General features: G+C 63.0%; 1 non-coding gene across 1 annotated transcript in view; it reads right to left on the bottom strand.

The window, feature by feature from the left end:
* Positions 1 to 211, bottom strand: part of LOC140110305 (18S ribosomal RNA) — a 1886-nt gene extending 1675 nt beyond the window's left edge. Inside the window, exon 1 of the ribosomal RNA XR_011851410.1 lies at positions 1 to 211. This exon is cut by the window's left edge and continues 1675 nt beyond it. This is a non-coding gene — a ribosomal RNA (18S ribosomal RNA).
* Between the last annotated feature and the right edge of the window lie 21407 nt (positions 212 to 21618).

The following is a 21618-nucleotide window of genomic DNA, read 5'->3' as shown; positions in this document are numbered from 1 at the left end:
GCCTTCCTGGAGGGCAGCGCTCGTGGGCACGTATTAGCTCTAGAATTGCCACAGTTATCCGAGTAGCACACCATCAATGCGGAACGATCAAAGGAACCATAACTGATTTAATGAGCCATTCGCAGTTTCACCGTAAAGAATAGTCAGTACTTAGACATGCATGGCTTAATCTTTAAAACAAGCATATACTACTGGCAGGATCAACCAGGTAGCCGGGGCTCTGAGGGGTAGACTCTTGGAGTCAGGCTCCGTGAGCTCATGGGAACGCTCGTTGCTGCTGCTACCGCAGCGCTTCTCCGCCGCCAGAGAAGACCTCGCAGACAACATTGTGGATGGAGCTTAGGGCAGGGGGGCAAGAAAGATGCTCTCGCGGTCCCTTCCAAGGACCCGAAAAAGCCTTTCCTTCCCCCTCCCTCTCGCAGTCGCTGGCTTTCCCCACTCAGATCAGCCAAGAAGCGGCGCTCGACTCTCACCTCCATCAGCACCTCCGAAGCTCGGACAGCTCCTGTAGGCTGCGCATAGAAGGAAAGCATTGGACGCTCGACTTCAGCACCTCGACAGCGCCACCACCACCTCTCACCACTGTTAAGCGAGAGAGAGACGATAGGGAGCCGTCGCGACGTACCCATGCAGCGCCGCCCGCCAACGCACAGAGGAGCGGAGGGGATCGGGCGCCAGGTCCGGGGGAAGGCTGGGAGGGAAGCTACGGCGATGCTACCCAGCTTTCAACCCTTCGGGACCGGTGCTCCGCTCCTATCGCTCCGGCGAACAGGGTCCGCTACGCTTTCAACACCAGCGCCCGGCAGAGGGCTTGGAGAAGGCTCGCGCGGATCCTCGGCTCGGATCGCCTGGCTTCGCGGGAGCGGCCTTCGGCTAGGGCCGACGACGGCCGGACCGAGCAGATTTGGACCGGGGTGCGGGGCGAGTACCTGCCTCTCTCACGAAGGGAGTGTCACCGGTAAGAAGCCTCTTCCCACGTCTGCTTGCCGACTTACGCTCGCCCCGACGAGAGGCCCAACCGAAAGAGTGGAAAGGGGCAGAGATTTCCAGGGTCGCCCCACCAGGGATGCAATACCCCAGTGCAGGCAGTCGGCCCTGCCCCGAACCTACTCGGTGGTTTGAAGGTTAACCTCTTGGGGAAAAGCAGCGATTCGCCTCGCGGTGCGTGCCTCCGCGGATCTAAACCCCCTCGATCGATGTGGGGCCAGAGGACCCCTTTTCCCCGTACGAAACTGTCAGCTCACCATGGGCTCGACGTCCGTGGGTCGGGGAGTTGAGCGCTTACGCGCGGCGGGACCTTATAACCTGCAGCGGCTGAGGAGCGAAGATTTCCAGGGTGGGCCCCCGGGGATGCCATACCCCGAGCAGCCTGTCGGCCCCGCTCCTAGCACGCTGGCAAGCAATGGAGTCTTCCCCGCGGCAGCCACCGCCTTCGCCCTAGCCTCGCCGTCAGTCGATGAAGAACGTCGTTCGCCCTCCTCTGCTCGGGATTTGGAAACGGCCTGGCCTTCGCCTACTCCGTCGGGCAACTGCCTTCCGCCAGCCCCTTCCCTCGAATCCCCTTCTTCCATTTTAGACCCGATCAGGGGATTGGTCAGCCCAGCCCTGGGGTAGGAAGAGGGGTTGGGGTCGGTTCGGCTTCGGGTGCCCCCGCTCGGCCAAAGGTTCCCCTCGCTTTGGAAGCACGCGAGGTCGCGGAGGGTGTCGGGGTTATTTTCGGCTCCCTGGCTTCGCGGGAGCGGCCTTCGGCTAGGGCCGACGCCGTCCGGCCCGCGCAGATTTGGACCGGGGTCCGGGGCGAGTACCTGCCTCTCTCACGAAGGGAGTGTCACCGGTAAGAAGCCTCTTCCCACGTCTGCTTGCCGACTTACGCTCGCCCCGACGAGAGGCCCAACCGAAAGAGTGGAAAGAGGCAGAGATTTCCAGGGTCGCCCCACCAGGGATGCAATACCCCAGTGCAGACTGTCGGCCCTGCCCCGAACCTACTCGGTGGTTTGAAGGTTAACCTCTTGGGGAAAAGCAGCGATTCGCCTCGCGGTGCGTGCCTCCGCGGATCTAAACCCCGCTCGATCGATGTGGGGCCAGAGGACCCCTTTTCCCCGTACGAAACGGCCGGCTCACCATGGGCTCGACATCCGTGGGTCGGAGAGTTGAGCGCTTACGCGCGGCGGGACCTTATAACCTGCAGCGGCTGAGGAGCGAAGATTTCCAGGGTGGGCCCCCGGGGATGCCATACCCCGAGCAGCCAGTCGGCCCCGCTCCTAGCGCGCTGACGAGCAATGGAGTCTTCCCCGCGGCAGCCACCGCCCTCGCCTCGCCGTCGGTCGATGAAGAGCCGAGTTCGCCCTCCTCTGCTCGGGACTCGGAAACGGCCTGGCCTTCGCCTACTCCGTCGGGCAACTGCCTTCCGCCAGCCCCTTCCCTCGAATCCCCTTCTTCCATTTTAGACCCGATCAGGGGATTGGTCAGCCCAGCCCTGGGGTAGGAAGAGGGGTTGGGGTCGGTTCGGCTTCCGGTGCCCCCGCTCGGCCAAAGGTCCCCTCGCTTTGGAAGCACGCGAGGGTGCCGGGGTTATTTTCGGCTTGACGCCTAAGTCCGGTCCCTGCCGGCTCCCGTCGAGGCCCGCGGTCAAAACCAGCTCCCCGGCTGTCGGAGCCGGAGCCCCGCAGCCCGAGCGGACGCACCGAGTCCCTCATGTAAGGGATAGCCGCCCCTACGGAACGGCCCGGACTGGGACCAGGCTCCCCCAGGCGCCGAAGGGGTGGGTCGGCCGTGTTGCCGAAGCTTAGCCGGCGCTGATGACCGCAGCCCCTAACGACGCCCACAGGCGGGGGAGCCAAGGAGAGCACTAGGAAGACGTGGCGGGGTCGGACGGCTCAATTTCCAGGGTGGGACCCCGGGGGTTCAGTACCCCGGGCATCCGGTCGGTTTCGCCGGCGAGACCCCAAGCCTTCCACGGCCCCCTTCGTGGGTGCAGGGATACCGAGCAGGGTGGCTTAGACGCCAATTCCCCAGAAGTTTTAGGGATAGGGTTTGTCCGGGCGCCATCCGCAGCGACAACCTCGCAAAAGAAGCTCTCTTCCACAAAGCACGGGCAACGTTCGTGTGCGAGTGTTGGTCTCCCATGGTCTACCGACTCCCCCGGGCGGCCCAAGCGTTACGCCCACGGCCGGGCCCTCGAGCAGGCGCACCCCTGGTGCCTCTCGTAAGGGAAGGCTACGGTCCTCAACCCCTCGTATGGCGGGGAGGGCGCATTTGAAACGCTAAAGGACGAGCCCTGTTCGGGACCTGGCGGGGATCCGCGGATTGGCGAGAGGGATGGGTCTGCCGTTGGTCAGAGGGGACGCACCCCTGGGACGCAGTTTGGCATTAGCGACCGATGGCCCATCTACGACCATGTACTCCGGGAGCGCCAAGGAGGACGCGGGTGGGCTTTGGGGGCAGACTCAATTTCCAGGGTCTGGGCGCCGGGGGTGCAATACCCTTAAGCGCTCATGTCGGTTTCGTCTGCCGCCCGCCTCTGGCCCGGCTCCTAGTGACGGGTGCTGTGAACGTGCGATCGTGCTTGCGGTTGAAGAGTTCGAAGGCTACCGCTGGGGATAACACGCCCGGGGAATTTAGAAAACCCCCCCCTCCGCTACAATCTCTGCTTCTGCCGGACTCGGAGGGGAGCCGCCCCGGGGGCGACCGCTCCCTCTCCTCTTCCGCGGCGTGCCGCGCGCTTCGCCGTCAGCAGCGGAGCGAACCTTTTTCTCGGTCCGCAGCTCTTCAGGCGTAGGCGGGCAGCGCTAACAGGGTACACTGGGGACCACTCGACCGCTACCGCTCCTACGGCAGACGACCCTACCTACCGCGGAAGCGCCACGGTGGGTCTAAGCCTCGTCCCCGCGAGGAGCAAGCGGGAGCCGTCCCTTTTCGTGCTGCGGAAATAAACCGTGGACACAGAAGTGTCTGCGCTCTCCGACCGGGCGGGGGGCGATTGGACTTGCCCGAGGGACACTAGGCGAGGCGCTACCGCGGGAGCCGGAGCTCCGCGCCGGACGCTGCCGCCGCCAACGCCGCCGCCCCCCACCCACGGTACGGTGGAGTACGCCCGTTCCATACGCTTCGTAGCAAACCTCAGCCGAAGCAGAGAGTCCTACCGCTTGTGGCAGGAGCGGGGCCGTGCGAGGACCACACTGGCACCGCGCTACACAACCTTAGGCAGAGGACGACAGCCGCTCACGGGGAGCGGGGGATTGATGCGCGACCAAGACTGAGGCTAAGGAACGCTTTACCATAAACCGGCCGGGGCCAATACCCCTGACCGAGCAAAGTGCCTTGCCCCGCCGGATCGCGCTGTGTCAGATCGATCAAAAGAGCGGAGAGCCGAGACTCTACCGCTGGGAGTTTGTGGAGAACGGCCTGGCTTGCGTCCCGTCCTCCCGCCCTCGACCTCACATGGCTAGCCTCACCCGCCGGGAGCCACCCCATTGGGGACCGTAGGGCGGAGAAGGGGTCTCCGCGTCCGGAATTTTACTTGTGGAGAACGGCCTGGCTTACGTCCCGTCCTCCCGCCCTCGACCTCACATGGCTAGCCTCACCCGCCGGGCGCCACCCCATTGGGGACCGTAGGGCGGAGAAGGGGTCTCCGCGTCCGGAATTTTACTTGTGGAGAACGGCCTGGCTTGCGTCCCGTCCTCCCGCCCTCGACCTCACATGGCTAGCCTCACCCGCCGGGCGCCACCCCATTGGGGACCGTAGGGCGGAGAAGGGGTCTCCGCGTCCGGAATTTCTTGTGGAGAACGGCCTGGCTTGCGTCCCGTCCTCCCATGGCTAGCCTCACCCGCCGGGCGCCACCCCATTGGGGACCGTAGGGCGGAGAAGGGGTCTCCGCGTCCGGAATTTCTTGTGGAGAACGGCCTGGCTTACGTCCCGTTCTCCCGCCCTCGACCTCACATGGCTAGCCTACCCCGCCGGGCGCCGCTCCATTGGGGATACGGTACAGCAAAGCGCGACGCCGCACGATGCCAACACTTTGTGCAAAAACCTGGCAGAGTCGACCAAAACCTCGCTTCTTTGACCGGTATTTTTGATGCTTTTCTCTGCCGCCGAAGGTGCACTGAGGGTGGGATCGGTTCGTTTTGGTCTGCGGTTCTTCCGAGAGGTGCCCGCCTGGCAGTTCTTTTTCAGCAGCCTTCGAAGGACATCCGGCGGGCAAGCCAGGGGTCGGCAGCCGCCGGCGGTGAGCCTTCCCCGGCAGGAGCAGGGCAGCTCGGACCGCAAAATTTTTTCGACTTTCGCCGAGGCCAAAAGCCCATGCACTTCGAAATCCTGCCCGCAGCGCCGTCTCCTGTCAGACTTCCCATGCCGCCTGCGGTGGTCCTCGCCCGGCAGAGAGAATCCGGAGTCGCCCTCTCACCGGTTCTTTTTCACCATTCCGGAGCTCTGAAATCTGCCGGACACCGAGTGGCCGAGGACGCTTCCAGGAGGGCGGCAGCGAGAGGCAGAGTGCCACCGGTCGGGTCCCCGGTTCTCCCACACTTTGAAAATTTTTCCCCGTTTGTTCTGGTGGGATGGAGAGAGAGCGTGGCTTATGCGCCCTCTGCCCCGCGGTACGCCCTTGGCTAGCCTTACGCCGGTGGTTCGCCAGGCCACCGGCACCTTGTATAGCGGGGTCGGCGTGGCTTATGCGCCCTCTCCCCCGCGGTCCGCCCTGGCTAGCCTTACGCCGGTGGTTCGCCAGGCCACCGGCACCTTGTATAGCGGGGTCGGCGTGGCTTATGCGCCCTCTCCCCCGCGGTCCGCCCTGGCTAGCCTTACGCCGGTGGTTCGCCAGGCCACCGGCACCTTGTATGGCGGGGACAGCGTGGCTTATGCGCCCGTCAACCCACCTGCTCGCCCCGGCTAGCCTTTTACCCGGAGGGCGCCACGCTCCGGGTACCAGTGAGCGGCACGAACCCAGTCATACCATGCCGCTCACCTCGCGCCCTCTCCGGCCTCCGCCGCGGAGACCTCCCGCTCTGTTCTGCGGAGAGCGATTATGGGCAAAATCTACAAAGTCCCCGATGGTTAAGGACGTAGACTGTTGAGCGGGACCTACACACTCTTGTAGCCGAAGGGGCTCGCCATTTCCCGCAGAAAATGGATCACCTCCCGCAGAGGAACATGAAATGCCCCTTCCCGCGGGACCCGAAGGACCGCCCTGTCCGAGCAGGCCTCCAGGACCACGGCACGCAAAAGCGACTCAGTCCCGCTGGCATTACAAATCTGACTTAGTGCAAAAACCTGGCAGAGTCGACCAAAACCTCGCTTCTTTGACCGGTATTTTTGATGCTTTTCTCTGCCGCCGAAGGTGCACTGAGGGTGGGATCGGTTCGTTTTGGTCTGCGGTTCTTCCGAGAGGTGCCCGTCTCGGGGTTCTTTTTCAGCAGCCTTCGAAGGCCATCCGGCGGGCAAGCCAGGGGTTGGCAGCCGCCGGCGGTGAGCCTTCCCCGGCAGGAGCAGGGCCGCTCGGACCGCAAAATTTTTTCGACTTTCGCCGAGGCCAAAAGCCCATGCACTTTTAAAGCCTGCCCGCCGCGCCGTCTCCTGTCAGACTTCCCATGCCGCCTGCGGTGGTCCTCGCCCGGCAGAGAGAAGCCGGATTCGCCCTCTCACCGGTTCTTTTTCACCATTCCGGAGCTCTGAAATCTGCCGGACACCGAGTGGCCGAGGACGCTTCCAGGAGGGCGGCAGCGAGAGGCAGAGTGCCACCGGTCGGGTCCCCGGTTCTCCCACACTTTGAAAATTTTTCCCCGTTTGTTCTGGTGGGATGGAGAGAGAGCGTGGCTTATGCGCCCTCTGCCCCGCGGTACGCCCTTGGCTAGCCTTACGCCGGTGGTTCGCCAGGCCACCGGCACCTTGTACAGCGGGGTCGGCGTGGCTTATGCGCCCTCTCCCCCGCGGTCCGCCCTGGCTAGCCTTACGCCGGTGGTTCGCCAGGCCACCGGCACCTTGTATGGCGGGGACGGCGTGGCTTATGCGCCCGTCAACCCACCTGCTCGCCCCGGCTAGCCTTTTACCCGGAGGGCGCCACGCTCCGGGTACCAGTGAGCGGCACGAACCCAGTCATACCATGCCGCTCACCTCGCGCCCTCTCCGGCCTCCGCCGCGGAGACCTCCCGCTCTGTTCTGCGGAGAGCGATTACGGGCACAATCTACAAAGTCCCCGATGGTTAAGGACGTAGACTGTTGAGCGGGACCTACACACTCTCGTAGCCGAAGGGGCTCGCCATTTCCCGCAGAAAATGGATCACCTCCCGCAGAGGAACATGAAATGCCCCTTCCCGCGGGACCCGAAGGACCGCCCTGTCCGAGCAGGCCTCCAGGACCACGGCACGCAAAAGCGACTCAGTCCCGCTGGCATTACGGATCTGACTTAGTGCAAAAGCCTGGCAGAGTCGACCAAAACTCCCCTTCTCTGACCGGTATTTTTGCTGCTTCTCTCTGCCGCCGAAGGTGCACTGAAAGTCGGACCGGTCGGTTTTGGTCTGCGGTTCTTCCGAGAGGTGCCCGTCTCGGGGTTCTTTTTCAGCAGCCTTCGAAGGCGATCCGGCGGGCAAGCCAGGGGTTGGCAGCCGCCGGCGGTAAGCCTTCCCCGGCAGGAGCAGGGCAGCTCGGACCGCAAAATTTTTTCGACTTTCGCCGAGGACAAAAAGCCCAGCCACTTAGAAAGCCTGCCGCGGCGCCGTCTCCTGTCAGACGTCCCCGCCGCCTGCGGTGGTCCTCGCCCGGCAGTGAGAAACCAGAGTCGCCCTCTCTCCGGTTCTTTTTCACCATTCCGGAGCTCTGGAATCTGCCGTACTCCGAGTGACCGAGGACGCTTCCAGGAGGGCGGCAGCGAGAGGCAGAGTGCCACCGGTCGGGTCCCCGGTTCTCCCACACTTTGAAATTTTTTCCCCGTTTGTACTGGTGGGATGGAGAGAGAGCGTGGCTTAAGCGCCCTCTGCCCCGCGGTCCGCCCTGGCTAGCCTTACGCCGGTGGTTCGCCAGGCCACCGGCACCTTGTATGGCGGGGACGGCGTGGCTTATGCGCCCGTCAACCCACCTGCTCGCCCCGGCTAGCCTTTTACCCGGAGGGCGCCACGCTCCGGGTACCAGTGAGCGGCACGAACCCAGTCATACCATGCCGCTCACCTCGCGCCCTCTCCGGCCTCCGCCGCGGAGACCTCCCGCTCTGTTCTGCGGAGAGCGATTACGGGCACAATCTACAAAGTCCCCGATGGTTAAGGACGTAGACTGTTGAGCGGGACCTACACACTCTCGTAGCCGAAGGGGCTCGCCATTTCCCGCAGAAAATGGATCACCTCCCGCAGAGGAACATGAAATGCCCCTTCCCGCGGGACCCGAAGGACCGCCCTGTCCGAGCAGGCCTCCAGGACCACGGCACGCAAAAGCGACTCAGTCCCGCTGGCATTACGGATCTGACTTAGTGCAAAAGCCTGGCAGAGTCGACCAAAACTCCCCTTCTCTGACCGGTATTTTTGCTGCTTCTCTCTGCCGCCGAAGGTGCACTGAAAGTCGGACCGGTCGGTTTTGGTCTGCGGTTCTTCCGAGAGGTGCCCGTCTCGGGGTTCTTTTTCAGCAGCCTTCGAAGGCGATCCGGCGGGCAAGCCAGGGGTTGGCAGCCGCCGGCGGTAAGCCTTCCCCGGCAGGAGCAGGGCAGCTCGGACCGCAAAATTTTTTCGACTTTCGCCGAGGACAAAAAGCCCAGCCACTTAGAAAGCCTGCCGCGGCGCCGTCTCCTGTCAGACGTCCCCGCCGCCTGCGGTGGTCCTCGCCCGGCAGTGAGAAACCAGAGTCGCCCTCTCTCCGGTTCTTTTTCACCATTCCGGAGCTCTGGAATCTGCCGTACTCCGAGTGACCGAGGACGCTTCCAGGAGGGCGGCAGCGAGAGGCAGAGTGCCACCGGTCGGGTCCCCGGTTCTCCCACACTTTGAAATTTTTTCCCCGTTTGTACTGGTGGGATGGAGAGAGAGCGTGGCTTAAGCGCCCTCTGCCCCGCGGTCCGCCCTGGCTAGCCTTACGCCGGTGGTTCGCCAGGCCACCGGCACCTTGTATGGCGGGGACGGCGTGGCTTATGCGCCCGTCAACCCACCTGCTCGCCCCGGCTAGCCTTTTACCCGGAGGGCGCCACGCTCCGGGTACCAGTGAGCGGCACGAACCCAGTCATACCATGCCGCTCACCTCGCGCCCTCTCCGGCCTCCGCCGCGGAGACCTCCCGCTCTGTTCTGCGGAGAGCGATGACGGGCACAATCTACAAAGTCCCCGATGGTTAAGGACGTAGACTGTTGAGCGGGACCTACACACTCTTGTAGCCGAAGGGGCTCGCCATTTCCCGCAGAAAATGGATCACCTCCCGCAGAGGAACATGAAATGCCCCTTCCCGCGGGACCCGAAGGACCGCCCTGTCCGAGCAGGCCTCCAGGACCACGGCACGCAAAAGCGACTCAGTCCCGCTGGCATTACGGATCTGACTTAGTGCAAAAGCCTGGCAGAGTCGACCAAAACTCCCCTTCTCTGACCGGTATTTTTGCTGCTTCTCTCTGCCGCCGAAGGTGCACTGAAAGTCGGACCGGTCGGTTTTGGTCTGCGGTTCTTCCGAGAGGTGCCCGTCTCGGGGTTCTTTTTCAGCAGCCTTCGAAGGCGATCCGGCGGGCAAGCCAGGGGTTGGCAGCCGCCGGCGGTAAGCCTTCCCCGGCAGGAGCAGGGCAGCTCGGACCGCAAAATTTTTTCGACTTTCGCCGAGGACAAAAAGCCCAGCCACTTAGAAAGCCTGCCGCGGCGCCGTCTCCTGTCAGACGTCCCCGCCGCCTGCGGTGGTCCTCGCCCGGCAGAGAGAAGCCGGATTCGCCCTCTCTCCGGTTCTTTTTCACCATTCCGGAGCTCTGAAATCTGCCGTACTCCGAGTGACCGAGGACGCTTCCAGGAGGGCGGCAGCGAGAGGCAGAGTGCCACCGGTCGGGTCCCCGGTTCTCCCACACTTAGAGAATTTTTCGCTTGGTGCTGCTGCGAGGACGTAGGTCTTTCGACCGGGGCAAGCCTGGAGGGCGGTAGCCGGGTTTGGCGCCCTATTCCCGGCTAGCTCTCGGCGGCTTCACCCGGTTGGAGCTCCGACTTCCATGGGCATGTTCCTCACCGGGACCTACGACAAAGTGTGGCCGAGGGACAGTGACACATTCCCGGGTAGCCTGAGTGGCTGCTCCCGCTGAGCCACTTCCATGGGCATTATTCCTCCCCGGGACTTGCCGCCAAGTCTTGGCCGGGGGACAGTGACACATTCCCGGCTAGCCTGAGTGGCTGCTCCCGCTGAGCCACTTCCATGGGCATTATTCCTCCCCGGGACTTGCCGCCAAGTCTTGGCCGGGGGACAGTGACACATTCCCGGCTAGCCTGAGTGGCTGCTCCCGCTGAGCCACTTCCATGGGCACTATTCCTCCCCGGGACTTGCCGCCAAGTCTTGGCCGGGGGACAGTGACACATTGCCGGGTAGCCTGAGTGGCTGCTCCCGCTGAGCTCTTACTTCCATGGGCATGTTCCTGACCGGGACCAACTACCAAGTGTGGCCGGGTTTCGAGCTCCAAACTCGGCTTGCACTTGGTGGCCAAGGGGGTCCCCTCCGCTCCGGGAAGGGCGCCCTCCAGCGGGCAGACGAGGGTACTTCTAGTCTGCCCGAGCTCCATGGGGCCCCTCTCGCCCCTAGGCTCCCCGCCCAGGGTTCCAGGGTCCCGGCTACAGCCACCCAGCCGAGTCCCATATAGGGTACCGGGCCTGGCAGGAATCATGCCGGAATTAGTGAGACCTCCTCGGCCGCGGCTCAGCCGCAAAACTCCCTTTCGCGGTTCTCTTCCCACCAACTTCCATGGGCATGTTCCTCACCGGGACCTCCGACCAAGTGTGGCCGGGGAACAGTCACCCATGCCCGGGCAGCCTCAGCGAGTGCTCCCGCTGAGGTCAACTTGGAGGTTGGAGCTCCGACTTCCATGGGCACTATTCCTCCCCGGGACCTGCCGCCAAGTCTGGCCGGGGGACAGTGACACATTCCCGGGTAGCCTGAGCGGATGCTCCTGCTGAACTCTTTAGTTCCATGGGCATGTTCCTCATCAGGAACCCAACGACCAAGGGTGGCCGAGGGACAGTGACACATTCTCGGGTAGCCTGAGTGGCTGCTCCCGCTGAGCTACTTCCATGAGCACTATTCCTCCCCGGGACCTGCCGCCAAGTCTGGCCGGGGGACAGTGACACATTCCCGGGTAGCCTGAGTGGCTGCTCCCGCTGAGCTACTTCCATGGGCACTATTCCTCCCCGGGACCTGCCGCCAAGTCTTGGCCGGGGGACAGTGACACATTCCCGGGTAGCCTGAGTGGCTGCTCCCGCTGAGCCACTTCCATGGGCATTATTCCTCCCCGGGACTTGCCGCCAAGTCTTGGCCGGGGGACAGTGACACATTGCCGGGTAGCCTGAGTGGCTGCTCCCGCTGAGCTCTTACTTCCATGGGCATGTTCCTGACCGGGACCAACTACCAAGTGTGGCCGGGTTTCGAGCTCCAAACTCGGCTTGCACTTGGTGGCCAAGGGGGTCCCCTCCGCTCCGGGAAGGGCGCCCTCCAGCGGGCAGACGAGGGTACTTCTAGTCTGCCCGAGCTCCATGGGGCCCCTCTCGCCCCTAGGCTCCCCGCCCAGGGTTCCAGGGTCCCGGCTACAGCCACCCAGCCGAGTCCCATATAGGGTACCGGGCCTGGCAGGAATCATGCCGGAATTAGTGAGACCTCCTCGGCCGCGGCTCAGCCGCAAAACTCCCTTTCGCGGTTCTCTTCCCACCAACTTCCATGGGCATGTTCCTCACCGGGACCTCCGACCAAGTGTGGCCGGGGAACAGTCACCCATGCCCGGGCAGCCTCAGCGAGTGCTCCCGCTGAGGTCAACTTGGAGGTTGGAGCTCCGACTTCCATGGGCACTATTCCTCCCCGGGACCTGCCGCCAAGTCTGGCCGGGGGACAGTGACACATTCCCGGGTAGCCTGAGCGGATGCTCCCGCTGAACTCTTTAGTTCCATGGGCATGTTCCTCATCAGGAACCCAACGACCAAGGGTGGCCGAGGGACAGTGACACATTCTCGGGTAGCCTGAGTGGCTGCTCCCGCTGAGCTACTTCCATGAGCACTATTCCTCCCCGGGACCTGCCGCCAAGTCTGGCCGGGGGACAGTGACACATTCCCGGGTAGCCTGAGTGGCTGCTCCCGCTGAGCTACTTCCATGGGCACTATTCCTCCCCGGGACTTGCCGCCAAGTCTTGGCCGGGGGACAGTGACACATTCCCGGGTAGCCTGAGTGGCTGCTCCCGCTGAGCCACTTCCATGGGCACTATTCCTCCCCGGGACTTGCCGCCAAGTCTTGGCCGGGGGACAGTGACACATTGCCGGGTAGCCTGAGTGGCTGCTCCCGCTGAGCTCTTACTTCCATGGGCATGTTCCTGACCGGGACCAACTACCAAGTGTGGCCGGGTTTCGAGCTCCAAACTCGGCTTGCACTTGGTGGCCAAGGGGGTCCCCTCCGCTCCAGGAAGGGCGCCCTCCAGCGGGCAGACGAGGGTACTTCTAGTCTGCCCGAGCTCCATGGGGCCCCTCTCGCCCCTAGGCTCCCCGCCCAGGGTTCCAGGGTCCCGGCTACAGCCACCCAGCCGAGTCCCATATAGGGTACCGGGCCTGGCAGGAATCATGCCGGAATTAGTGAGACCTCCTCGGCCGCGGCTCAGCCGCAAAACTCCCTTTCGCGGTTCTCTTCCCACCAACTTCCATGGGCATGTTCCTCACCGGGACCTCCGACCAAGTGTGGCCGGGGAACAGTCACCCATGCCCGGGCAGCCTCAGCGAGTGCTCCCGCTGAGGTCAACTTGGAGGTTGGAGCTCCGACTTCCATGGGCACTATTCCTCCCCGGGACCTGCCGCCAAGTCTGGCCGGGGGACAGTGACACATTCCCGGGTAGCCTGAGCGGATGCTCCCGCTGAACTCTTTAGTTCCATGGGCATGTTCCTCATCAGGAACCCAACGACCAAGGGTGGCCGAGGGACAGTGACACATTCTCGGGTAGCCTGAGTGGCTGCTCCCGCTGAGCTACTTCCATGAGCACTATTCCTCCCCGGGACCTGCCGCCAAGTCTGGCCGGGGGACAGTGACACATTCCCGGGTAGCCTGAGTGGCTGCTCCCGCTGAGCTACTTCCATGGGCACTATTCCTCCCCGGGACCTGCCGCCAAGTCTTGGCCGGGGGACAGTGACACATTCCCGGGTAGCCTGAGTGGCTGCTCCCGCTGAGCCACTTCCATGGGCATTATTCCTCCCCGGGACTTGCCGCCAAGTCTTGGCCGGGGGACAGTGACACATTGCCGGGTAGCCTGAGTGGCTGCTCCCGCTGAGCTCTTACTTCCATGGGCATGTTCCTGACCGGGACCAACTACCAAGTGTGGCCGGGTTTCGAGCTCCAAACTCGGCTTGCACTTGGTGGCCAAGGGGGTCCCCTCCGCTCCGGGAAGGGCGCCCTCCAGCGGGCAGACGAGGGTACTTCTAGTCTGCCCGAGCTCCATGGGGCCCCTCTCGCCCCTAGGCTCCCCGCCCAGGGTTCCAGGGTCCCGGCTACAGCCACCCAGCCGAGTCCCATATAGGGTACCGGGCCTGGCAGGAATCATGCCGGAATTAGTGAGACCTCCTCGGCCGCGGCTCAGCCGCAAAACTCCCTTTCGCGGTTCTCTTCCCACCAACTTCCATGGGCATGTTCCTCACCGGGACCTCCGACCAAGTGTGGCCGGGGAACAGTCACCCATGCCCGGGCAGCCTCAGCGAGTGCTCCCGCTGAGGTCAACTTGGAGGTTGGAGCTCCGACTTCCATGGGCACTATTCCTCCCCGGGACCTGCCGCCAAGTCTGGCCGGGGGACAGTGACACATTCCCGGGTAGCCTGAGCGGATGCTCCCGCTGAACTCTTTAGTTCCATGGGCATGTTCCTCATCAGGAACCCAACGACCAAGGGTGGCCGAGGGACAGTGACACATTCTCGGGTAGCCTGAGTGGCTGCTCCCGCTGAGCTACTTCCATGAGCACTATTCCTCCCCGGGACCTGCCGCCAAGTCTGGCCGGGGGACAGTGACACATTCCCGGGTAGCCTGAGTGGCTGCTCCCGCTGAGCTACTTCCATGGGCACTATTCCTCCCCGGGACTTGCCGCCAAGTCTTGGCCGGGGGACAGTGACACATTCCCGGGTAGCCTGAATGGCTGCTCCCGCTGAGCTCCGACTTCCATGGCCATGTTCCTCACCGGGACCTCCGACCAAGCCTGGCCGGGTTTCGAGCTCCAAACTCGGCTTGCACTTGGTGGCCAAGGGGGTCCCCTCCGCTCCGGGAAGGGCGCCCTCCAGCGGGCAGACGAGGGTACTTCTAGTCTGCCCGAGCTCCATGGGGCCCCTCTCGCCCCTAGGCTCCCCGCCCAGGGTTCCAGGGTCCCGGCTACAGCCACCCAGCCGAGTCCCATATAGGGTACCGGGCCTGGCAGGAATCATGCCGGAATTAGTGAGACCTCCTCGGCCGCGGCTCAGCCGCAAAACTCCCTTTCGCGGTTCTCTTCCCACCAACTTCCATGGGCATGTTCCTCACCGGGACCTCCGACCAAGTGTGGCCGGGGAACAGTCACCCATGCCCGGGCAGCCTCAGCGAGTGCTCCCGCTGAGGTCAACTTGGAGGTTGGAGCTCCGACTTCCATGGGCACTATTCCTCCCCGGGACCTGCCGCCAAGTCTGGCCGGGGGACAGTGACACATTCCCGGGTAGCCTGAGCGGATGCTCCTGCTGAACTCTTTAGTTCCATGGGCATGTTCCTCATCAGGAACCCAACGACCAAGGGTGGCCGAGGGACAGTGACACATTCTCGGGTAGCCTGAGTGGCTGCTCCCGCTGAGCTACTTCCATGAGCACTATTCCTCCCCGGGACCTGCCGCCAAGTCTGGCCGGGGGACAGTGACACATTCCCGGGTAGCCTGAGTGGCTGCTCCCGCTGAGCTACTTCCATGGGCACTATTCCTCCCCGGGACCTGCCGCCAAGTCTTGGCCGGGGGACAGTGACACATTCCCGGGTAGCCTGAGTGGCTGCTCCCGCTGAGCCACTTCCATGGGCATTATTCCTCCCCGGGACTTGCCGCCAAGTCTTGGCCGGGGGACAGTGACACATTGCCGGGTAGCCTGAGTGGCTGCTCCCGCTGAGCTCTTACTTCCATGGGCATGTTCCTGACCGGGACCAACTACCAAGTGTGGCCGGGTTTCGAGCTCCAAACTCGGCTTGCACTTGGTGGCCAAGGGGGTCCCCTCCGCTCCGGGAAGGGCGCCCTCCAGCGGGCAGACGAGGGTACTTCTAGTCTGCCCGAGCTCCATGGGGCCCCTCTCGCCCCTAGGCTCCCCGCCCAGGGTTCCAGGGTCCCGGCTACAGCCACCCAGCCGAGTCCCATATAGGGTACCGGGCCTGGCAGGAATCATGCCGGAATTAGTGAGACCTCCTCGGCCGCGGCTCAGCCGCAAAACTCCCTTTCGCGGTTCTCTTCCCACCAACTTCCATGGGCATGTTCCTCACCGGGACCTCCGACCAAGTGTGGCCGGGGAACAGTCACCCATGCCCGGGCAGCCTCAGCGAGTGCTCCCGCTGAGGTCAACTTGGAGGTTGGAGCTCCGACTTCCATGGGCACTATTCCTCCCCGGGACCTGCCGCCAAGTCTGGCCGGGGGACAGTGACACATTCCCGGGTAGCCTGAGCGGATGCTCCCGCTGAACTCTTTAGTTCCATGGGCATGTTCCTCATCAGGAACCCAACGACCAAGGGTGGCCGAGGGACAGTGACACATTCTCGGGTAGCCTGAGTGGCTGCTCCCGCTGAGCTACTTCCATGAGCACTATTCCTCCCCGGGACCTGCCGCCAAGTCTGGCCGGGGGACAGTGACACATTCCCGGGTAGCCTGAGTGGCTGCTCCCGCTGAGCTACTTCCATGGGCACTATTCCTCCCCGGGACTTGCCGCCAAGTCTTGGCCGGGGGACAGTGACACATTCCCGGGTAGCCTGAATGGCTGCTCCCGCTGAGCTCCGACTTCCATGGCCATGTTCCTCACCGGGACCTCCGACCAAGCCTGGCCGGGTTTCGAGCTCCAAACTCGGCTTGCACTTGGTGGCCAAGGGGGTCCCCTCCGCTCCGGGAAGGGCGCCCTCCAGCGGGCAGACGAGGGTACTTCTAGTCTGCCCGAGCTCCATGGGGCCCCTCTCGCCCCTAGGCTCCCCGCCCAGGGTTCCAGGGTCCCGGCTACAGCCACCCAGCCGAGTCCCATATAGGGTACCGGGCCTGGCAGGAATCATGCCGGAATTAGTGAGACCTCCTCGGCCGCGGCTCAGCCGCAAAACTCCCTTTCGCGGTTCTCTTCCCACCAACTTCCATGGGCATGTTCCTCACCGGGACCTCCGACCAAGTGTGGCCGGGGAACAGTCACCCATGCCCGGGCAGCCTCAGCGAGTGCTCCCGCTGAGGTCAACTTGGAGGTTGGAGCTCCGACTTCCATGGGCACTATTCCTCCCCGGGACCTGCCGCCAAGTCTGGCCGGGGGACAGTGACACATTCCCGGGTAGCCTGAGCGGATGCTCCCGCTGAACTCTTTAGTTCCATGGGCATGTTCCTCATCAGGAACCCAACGACCAAGGGTGGCCGAGGGACAGTGACACATTCTCGGGTAGCCTGAGTGGCTGCTCCCGCTGAGCTACTTCCATGAGCACTATTCCTCCCCGGGACCTGCCGCCAAGTCTGGCCGGGGGACAGTGACACATTCCCGGGTAGCCTGAGTGGCTGCTCCCGCTGAGCTACTTCCATGGGCACTATTCCTCCCCGGGACTTGCCGCCAAGTCTTGGCCGGGGGACAGTGACACATTCCCGGGTAGCCTGAATGGCTGCTCCCGCTGAGCTCCGACTTCCATGGCCATGTTCCTCACCGGGACCTCCGACCAAGCCTGGCCGGGTTTCGAGCTCCAAACTCGGCTTGCACTTGGTGGCCAAGGGGGTCCCCTCCGCTCCGGGAAGGGCGCCCTCCAGCGGGCAGACGAGGGTACTTCTAGTCTGCCCGAGCTCCATGGGGCCCCTCTCGCCCCTAGGCTCCCCGCCCAGGGTTCCAGGGTCCCGGCTACAGCCACCCAGCCGAGTCCCATATAGGGTACCGGGCCTGGCAGGAATCATGCCGGAATTAGTGAGACCTCCTCGGCCGCGGCTCAGCCGCAAAACTCCCTTTCGCGGTTCTCTTCCCACCAACTTCCATGGGCATGTTCCTCACCGGGACCTCCGACCAAGTGTGGCCGGGGAACAGTCACCCATGCCCGGGCAGCCTCAGCGAGTGCTCCCGCTGAGGTCAACTTGGAGGTTGGAGCTCCGACTTCCATGGGCACTATTCCTCCCCGGGACCTGCCGCCAAGTCTGGCCGGGGGACAGTGACACATTCCCGGGTAGCCTGAGCGGATGCTCCCGCTGAACTCTTTAGTTCCATGGGCATGTTCCTCATCAGGAACCCAACGACCAAGGGTGGCCGAGGGACAGTGACACATTCTCGGGTAGCCTGAGTGGCTGCTCCCGCTGAGCTACTTCCATGAGCACTATTCCTCCCCGGGACCTGCCGCCAAGTCTGGCCGGGGGACAGTGACACATTCCCGGGTAGCCTGAGTGGCTGCTCCCGCTGAGCTACTTCCATGGGCACTATTCCTCCCCGGGACTTGCCGCCAAGTCTTGGCCGGGGGACAGTGACACATTCCCGGGTAGCCTGAGTGGCTGCTCCCGCTGAGGTACTTCCATGAGCACTATTCCTCCCCGGGACTTGCCGCCAAGTCTTGGCCGGGGGACAGTGACACATTCCCGGGTAGCCTGAGTGGCTGCTCCCGCTGAGCTCTTACTTCCATGGGCACTATTCCTCCCCGGGACTTGCCGCCAAGTCTGGCCGGGGGACAGTGACACATTCCCGGGTAGCCTGAGTGGCTGCTCCCGCTGAGCTCCGACTTCCATGGCCATGTTCCTCACCGGGACCTCCGACCAAGCCTGGCCGGGTTTCGAGCTCCAAACTCGGCTTGCACTTGGTGGCCAAGGGGGTCCCCTCCGCTCCGGGAAGGGCGCCCTCCAGCGGGCAGACGAGGGTACTTCTAGTCTGCCCGAGCTCCATGGGGCCCCTCTCGCCCCTAGGCTCCCCGCCCAGGGTTCCAGGGTCACGGATCCAACCACCATGCCGAGTCCGGTTTGGGGACCGGGAATGGCAGGAATCAAGCCGGGATCGGTGCGCCCTCCTCGGCCGCGGCTTAGCGCAAAAACTCCCTTTCGCGGTTCTCTTCCCTTCAACTTCCATGGGCACGTTCCACACCGGGACCTACGACCAAGTGAGCCCGGGGAACAGTCACCCATGCCCGGGCAGCCTCAGCAAGTGCTCCAGCTGAGGTCAATTTGGAGTTTGGAGCTCCGACTTCCATGGGCATGTTCCTCACCGGGACCTACGACCAAGCGTGGCCGAGAACAGTGACACATTCCCGGGTAAGCCTTAGCGGCTTCTCCCGCTGAGCTCCGACTTCCATGAGCACTATTCCTCCCCGGGACTTGCCGCCAAGTCTGGCCTGGGGGGACAGTGACACATTCCCGGGAAGCCTGTGCGGCTGCTCCCGCTAGGCTCTTACTTCCATGGGCATTATTCCTCCCCGGGACTTGCCGCCAAGTCTGGCCGGAGGACAGTGACTCTTGGCCGGATAGGCCAAGTGGCTTCTCCCGCTGACTTGCCCCTTTGGAAGTAGTAGCTCCTACTTCCATGGGCATTATTCCTCCCCGGGACCTACTGCCAAGTGTGGCCGGGGAACAGTGACTCTTGGCCGGATAGGCCAAGTGGCTTCTCCCGCTGACTTGCCCCTTTGGAAGTAGGAGCTACGACTTCCATGGGCATTATTCCTCCCCGGGACTTGCCGCCAAGTCTAGCCGGGGGACAGTGACACTTGGCCGGATAGGCCAACTGGCTGCTCCCGCTTAAGTGCCCCTTTGGAAGTGGTAGCTCTCACTTCCATGGGCATTATTCCTCTCGCTGACCTACAGCCAAGTGTCTTCACCCTTTGGAAGTAGTAGCTCCTACTTCCATGGGCATCATTCCTCCCCGGGACTTGCCGCCAAGTCAGGCCGGGGGACAGTGACATGTGGCCGGATAGGCCAAGTGGCTTCTCCCGCTGACTTGCCCCTTTGGAAGTAGTAGCTCCTACTTCCATGGGCATTATTCCTCCCCGGGACCTACTGCCAAGTGTGGCCGGGGAACAGTGACCCTTGGCCGGGTAGGTCAAGTGGCTTCTCCCGCTGACTTGCCCCTTTGGAAGTAGTAGCTCCTACTTCCATGGGCATTATTCCTCCCCGGGACCTACTGCCAAGTGTGGCCGGGGAACAGTGACCCTTGGCCGGGTAGGCCAAGTGGCTTCTCCCGCTGACTTGCCCCTTTGGAAGTAGTAGCTCCTACTTCCATGGGCATTATTCCTCCCCGGGACCTACTGCCTAGTGTGGCCGGGGAACAGTGACTCTTGGCCGGATAGGCCAACTGGCTTCTCCCGCTGACTTGCCCCTTTGGAAGTAGTAGCTCCTACTTCCATGGGCATTATTCCTCCCCGGGACCTACTGCCTAGTGTAGCCGGGGAACAGTGACTCTTGGCCGTATAGGCCAACTGGCTTCTCCCGCTGACTTGCCCCTTTGGAAGTAGGAGCTCTTACTTCCAAGGGCATTACACCTCTCGGGCACTTAGAGCCAAGTGTCTTCACCCTTTGGAGGTAGTAGCTCCTACTTCCATGGGCATTATTCCTCCCAGGGACCTACTGCCAAATGTGGCCGGGGAACAGTGACTCTAGGCCGGATAGGCCAACTGGCTTCTCCCGCTGACTTGCCCCTTTGGGAGTAGTACCTCCTACTTCCATGGGCATTATTCCTCCCCGGGACCTACTGCCAAGTGTGGCCGGGGAACAGTGACCCTTGGCCGGATAGGCCAAGTGGCTTCTCCCGCTGACTTGCCCCTTTGGGAGTAGTACCTCCTACTTCCATGGGCATTATTCCTCCCCGGGACCTACTGCCAAGTGTGGCCGGGGAACAGTGACCCTTGGCCGGATAGGCCAAGTGGCTTCTCCCGCTGACTTGCCCCTTTGGAAGTAGTAGCTCTTACTTCCATGGGCATTATACCTCTCGGGGACTTAGAGCCAAGTGTCTTCACCCTTTGAAGGTAGTAGCTCCTACTTCCATGGGCATTATTCCTCCCCGGGACCTACTGCCAAGTGTGGCCGGGGAACAGTGACCCTTGGCCGGGTAGGCCAAGTGGCTTCTCCCGCTGACTTGCCCCTTTGGAAGTAGTAGCTCCTACTTCCATGGGCATTATTCCTCCCCGGGACCTACTGCCAAGTGTGGCCGGGGAACAGTGACCCTTGGCCGGATAGGCCAACTGGCTGCTCCCGCTGACTTGCCCCTTTGGAAGTAGGAGCTCTTACTTCCATGGGCATTATACCTCTCGGGCACTTAGAGCCAAGTGTCTTCACCCTTTGGAGGTAGTAGCTCCTACTTCCATGGGCATTATTCCTCCCCGGGACCTACTGCCAAGTGTGGCCGGGGAACAGTGACTCTTGGCCGGATAGGCCAACTGGCTTCTCCCGCTGACTTGCCCCTTTGGAAGTAGGAGCTCTTACTTCCATGGGCATTATTCCTCCTCGGGACCTACTGCCAAGTGTGGCCGGGGAACAGTGACTCTTGGCCGGATAGGCCAACTGGCTTCTCCCGCTGACTTGCCCCTTTGGAAGTAGGAGCTCTTACTTCCATGGGCATTATTCCTCCCCGGGACCTACTGCCAAGTGTGGCCGGGGAACAGTGACCCTTGGCCGGATAGGCCAACTGGCTGCTCCCGCTGACTTGCCCCTTTGGAAGTAGAGGCTCCTACTTCCATGGGCATTATTCCTCCCCGGGACCTACTGCCAAGTGTGGCCGGGGAACAGTGACCCTTGGCCGGATAGGCCAACTGGCTGCTCCCGCTGACTTGCCCCTTTGGAAGTAGGAGCTCTTACTTCCATGGGCATTATACCTCTCGGGCACTTAGAGCCAAGTGTCTTCACCCTTTGGAGGTAGTAGCTCCTACTTCCATGGGCATTATTCCTCCCCGGGACCTACTGCCAAGTGTGGCCGGGGAACAGTGACTCTTGGCCGGATAGGCCAACTGGCTTCTCCCGCTGACTTGCCCCTTTGGAAGTAGGAGCTCTTACTTCCATGGGCATTATTCCTCCTCGGGACCTACTGCCAAGTGTGGCCGGGGAACAGTGACTCTTGGCCGGATAGGCCAACTGGCTTCTCCCGCTGACTTGCCCCTTTGGAAGTAGGAGCTCTTACTTCCATGGGCATTATTCCTCCCCGGGACCTACTGCCAAGTGTGGCCGGGGAACAGTGACCCTTGGCCGGATAGGCCAACTGGCTGCTCCCGCTGACTTGCCCCTTTGGAAGTAGAGGCTCCTACTTCCATGGGCATTATTCCTCCCCGGGACCTACTGCCAAGTGTGGCCGGG

This window comes from Engystomops pustulosus, unplaced genomic scaffold, assembly GCF_040894005.1.
Source record: "Engystomops pustulosus unplaced genomic scaffold, aEngPut4.maternal MAT_SCAFFOLD_244, whole genome shotgun sequence".
NCBI classification, from domain to species: domain Eukaryota; kingdom Metazoa; phylum Chordata; class Amphibia; order Anura; family Leptodactylidae; genus Engystomops; species Engystomops pustulosus.
The sequence above is the reverse complement of the archived record's forward strand: the minus strand, read 5'-3'. Positions and strand labels throughout refer to the sequence as shown.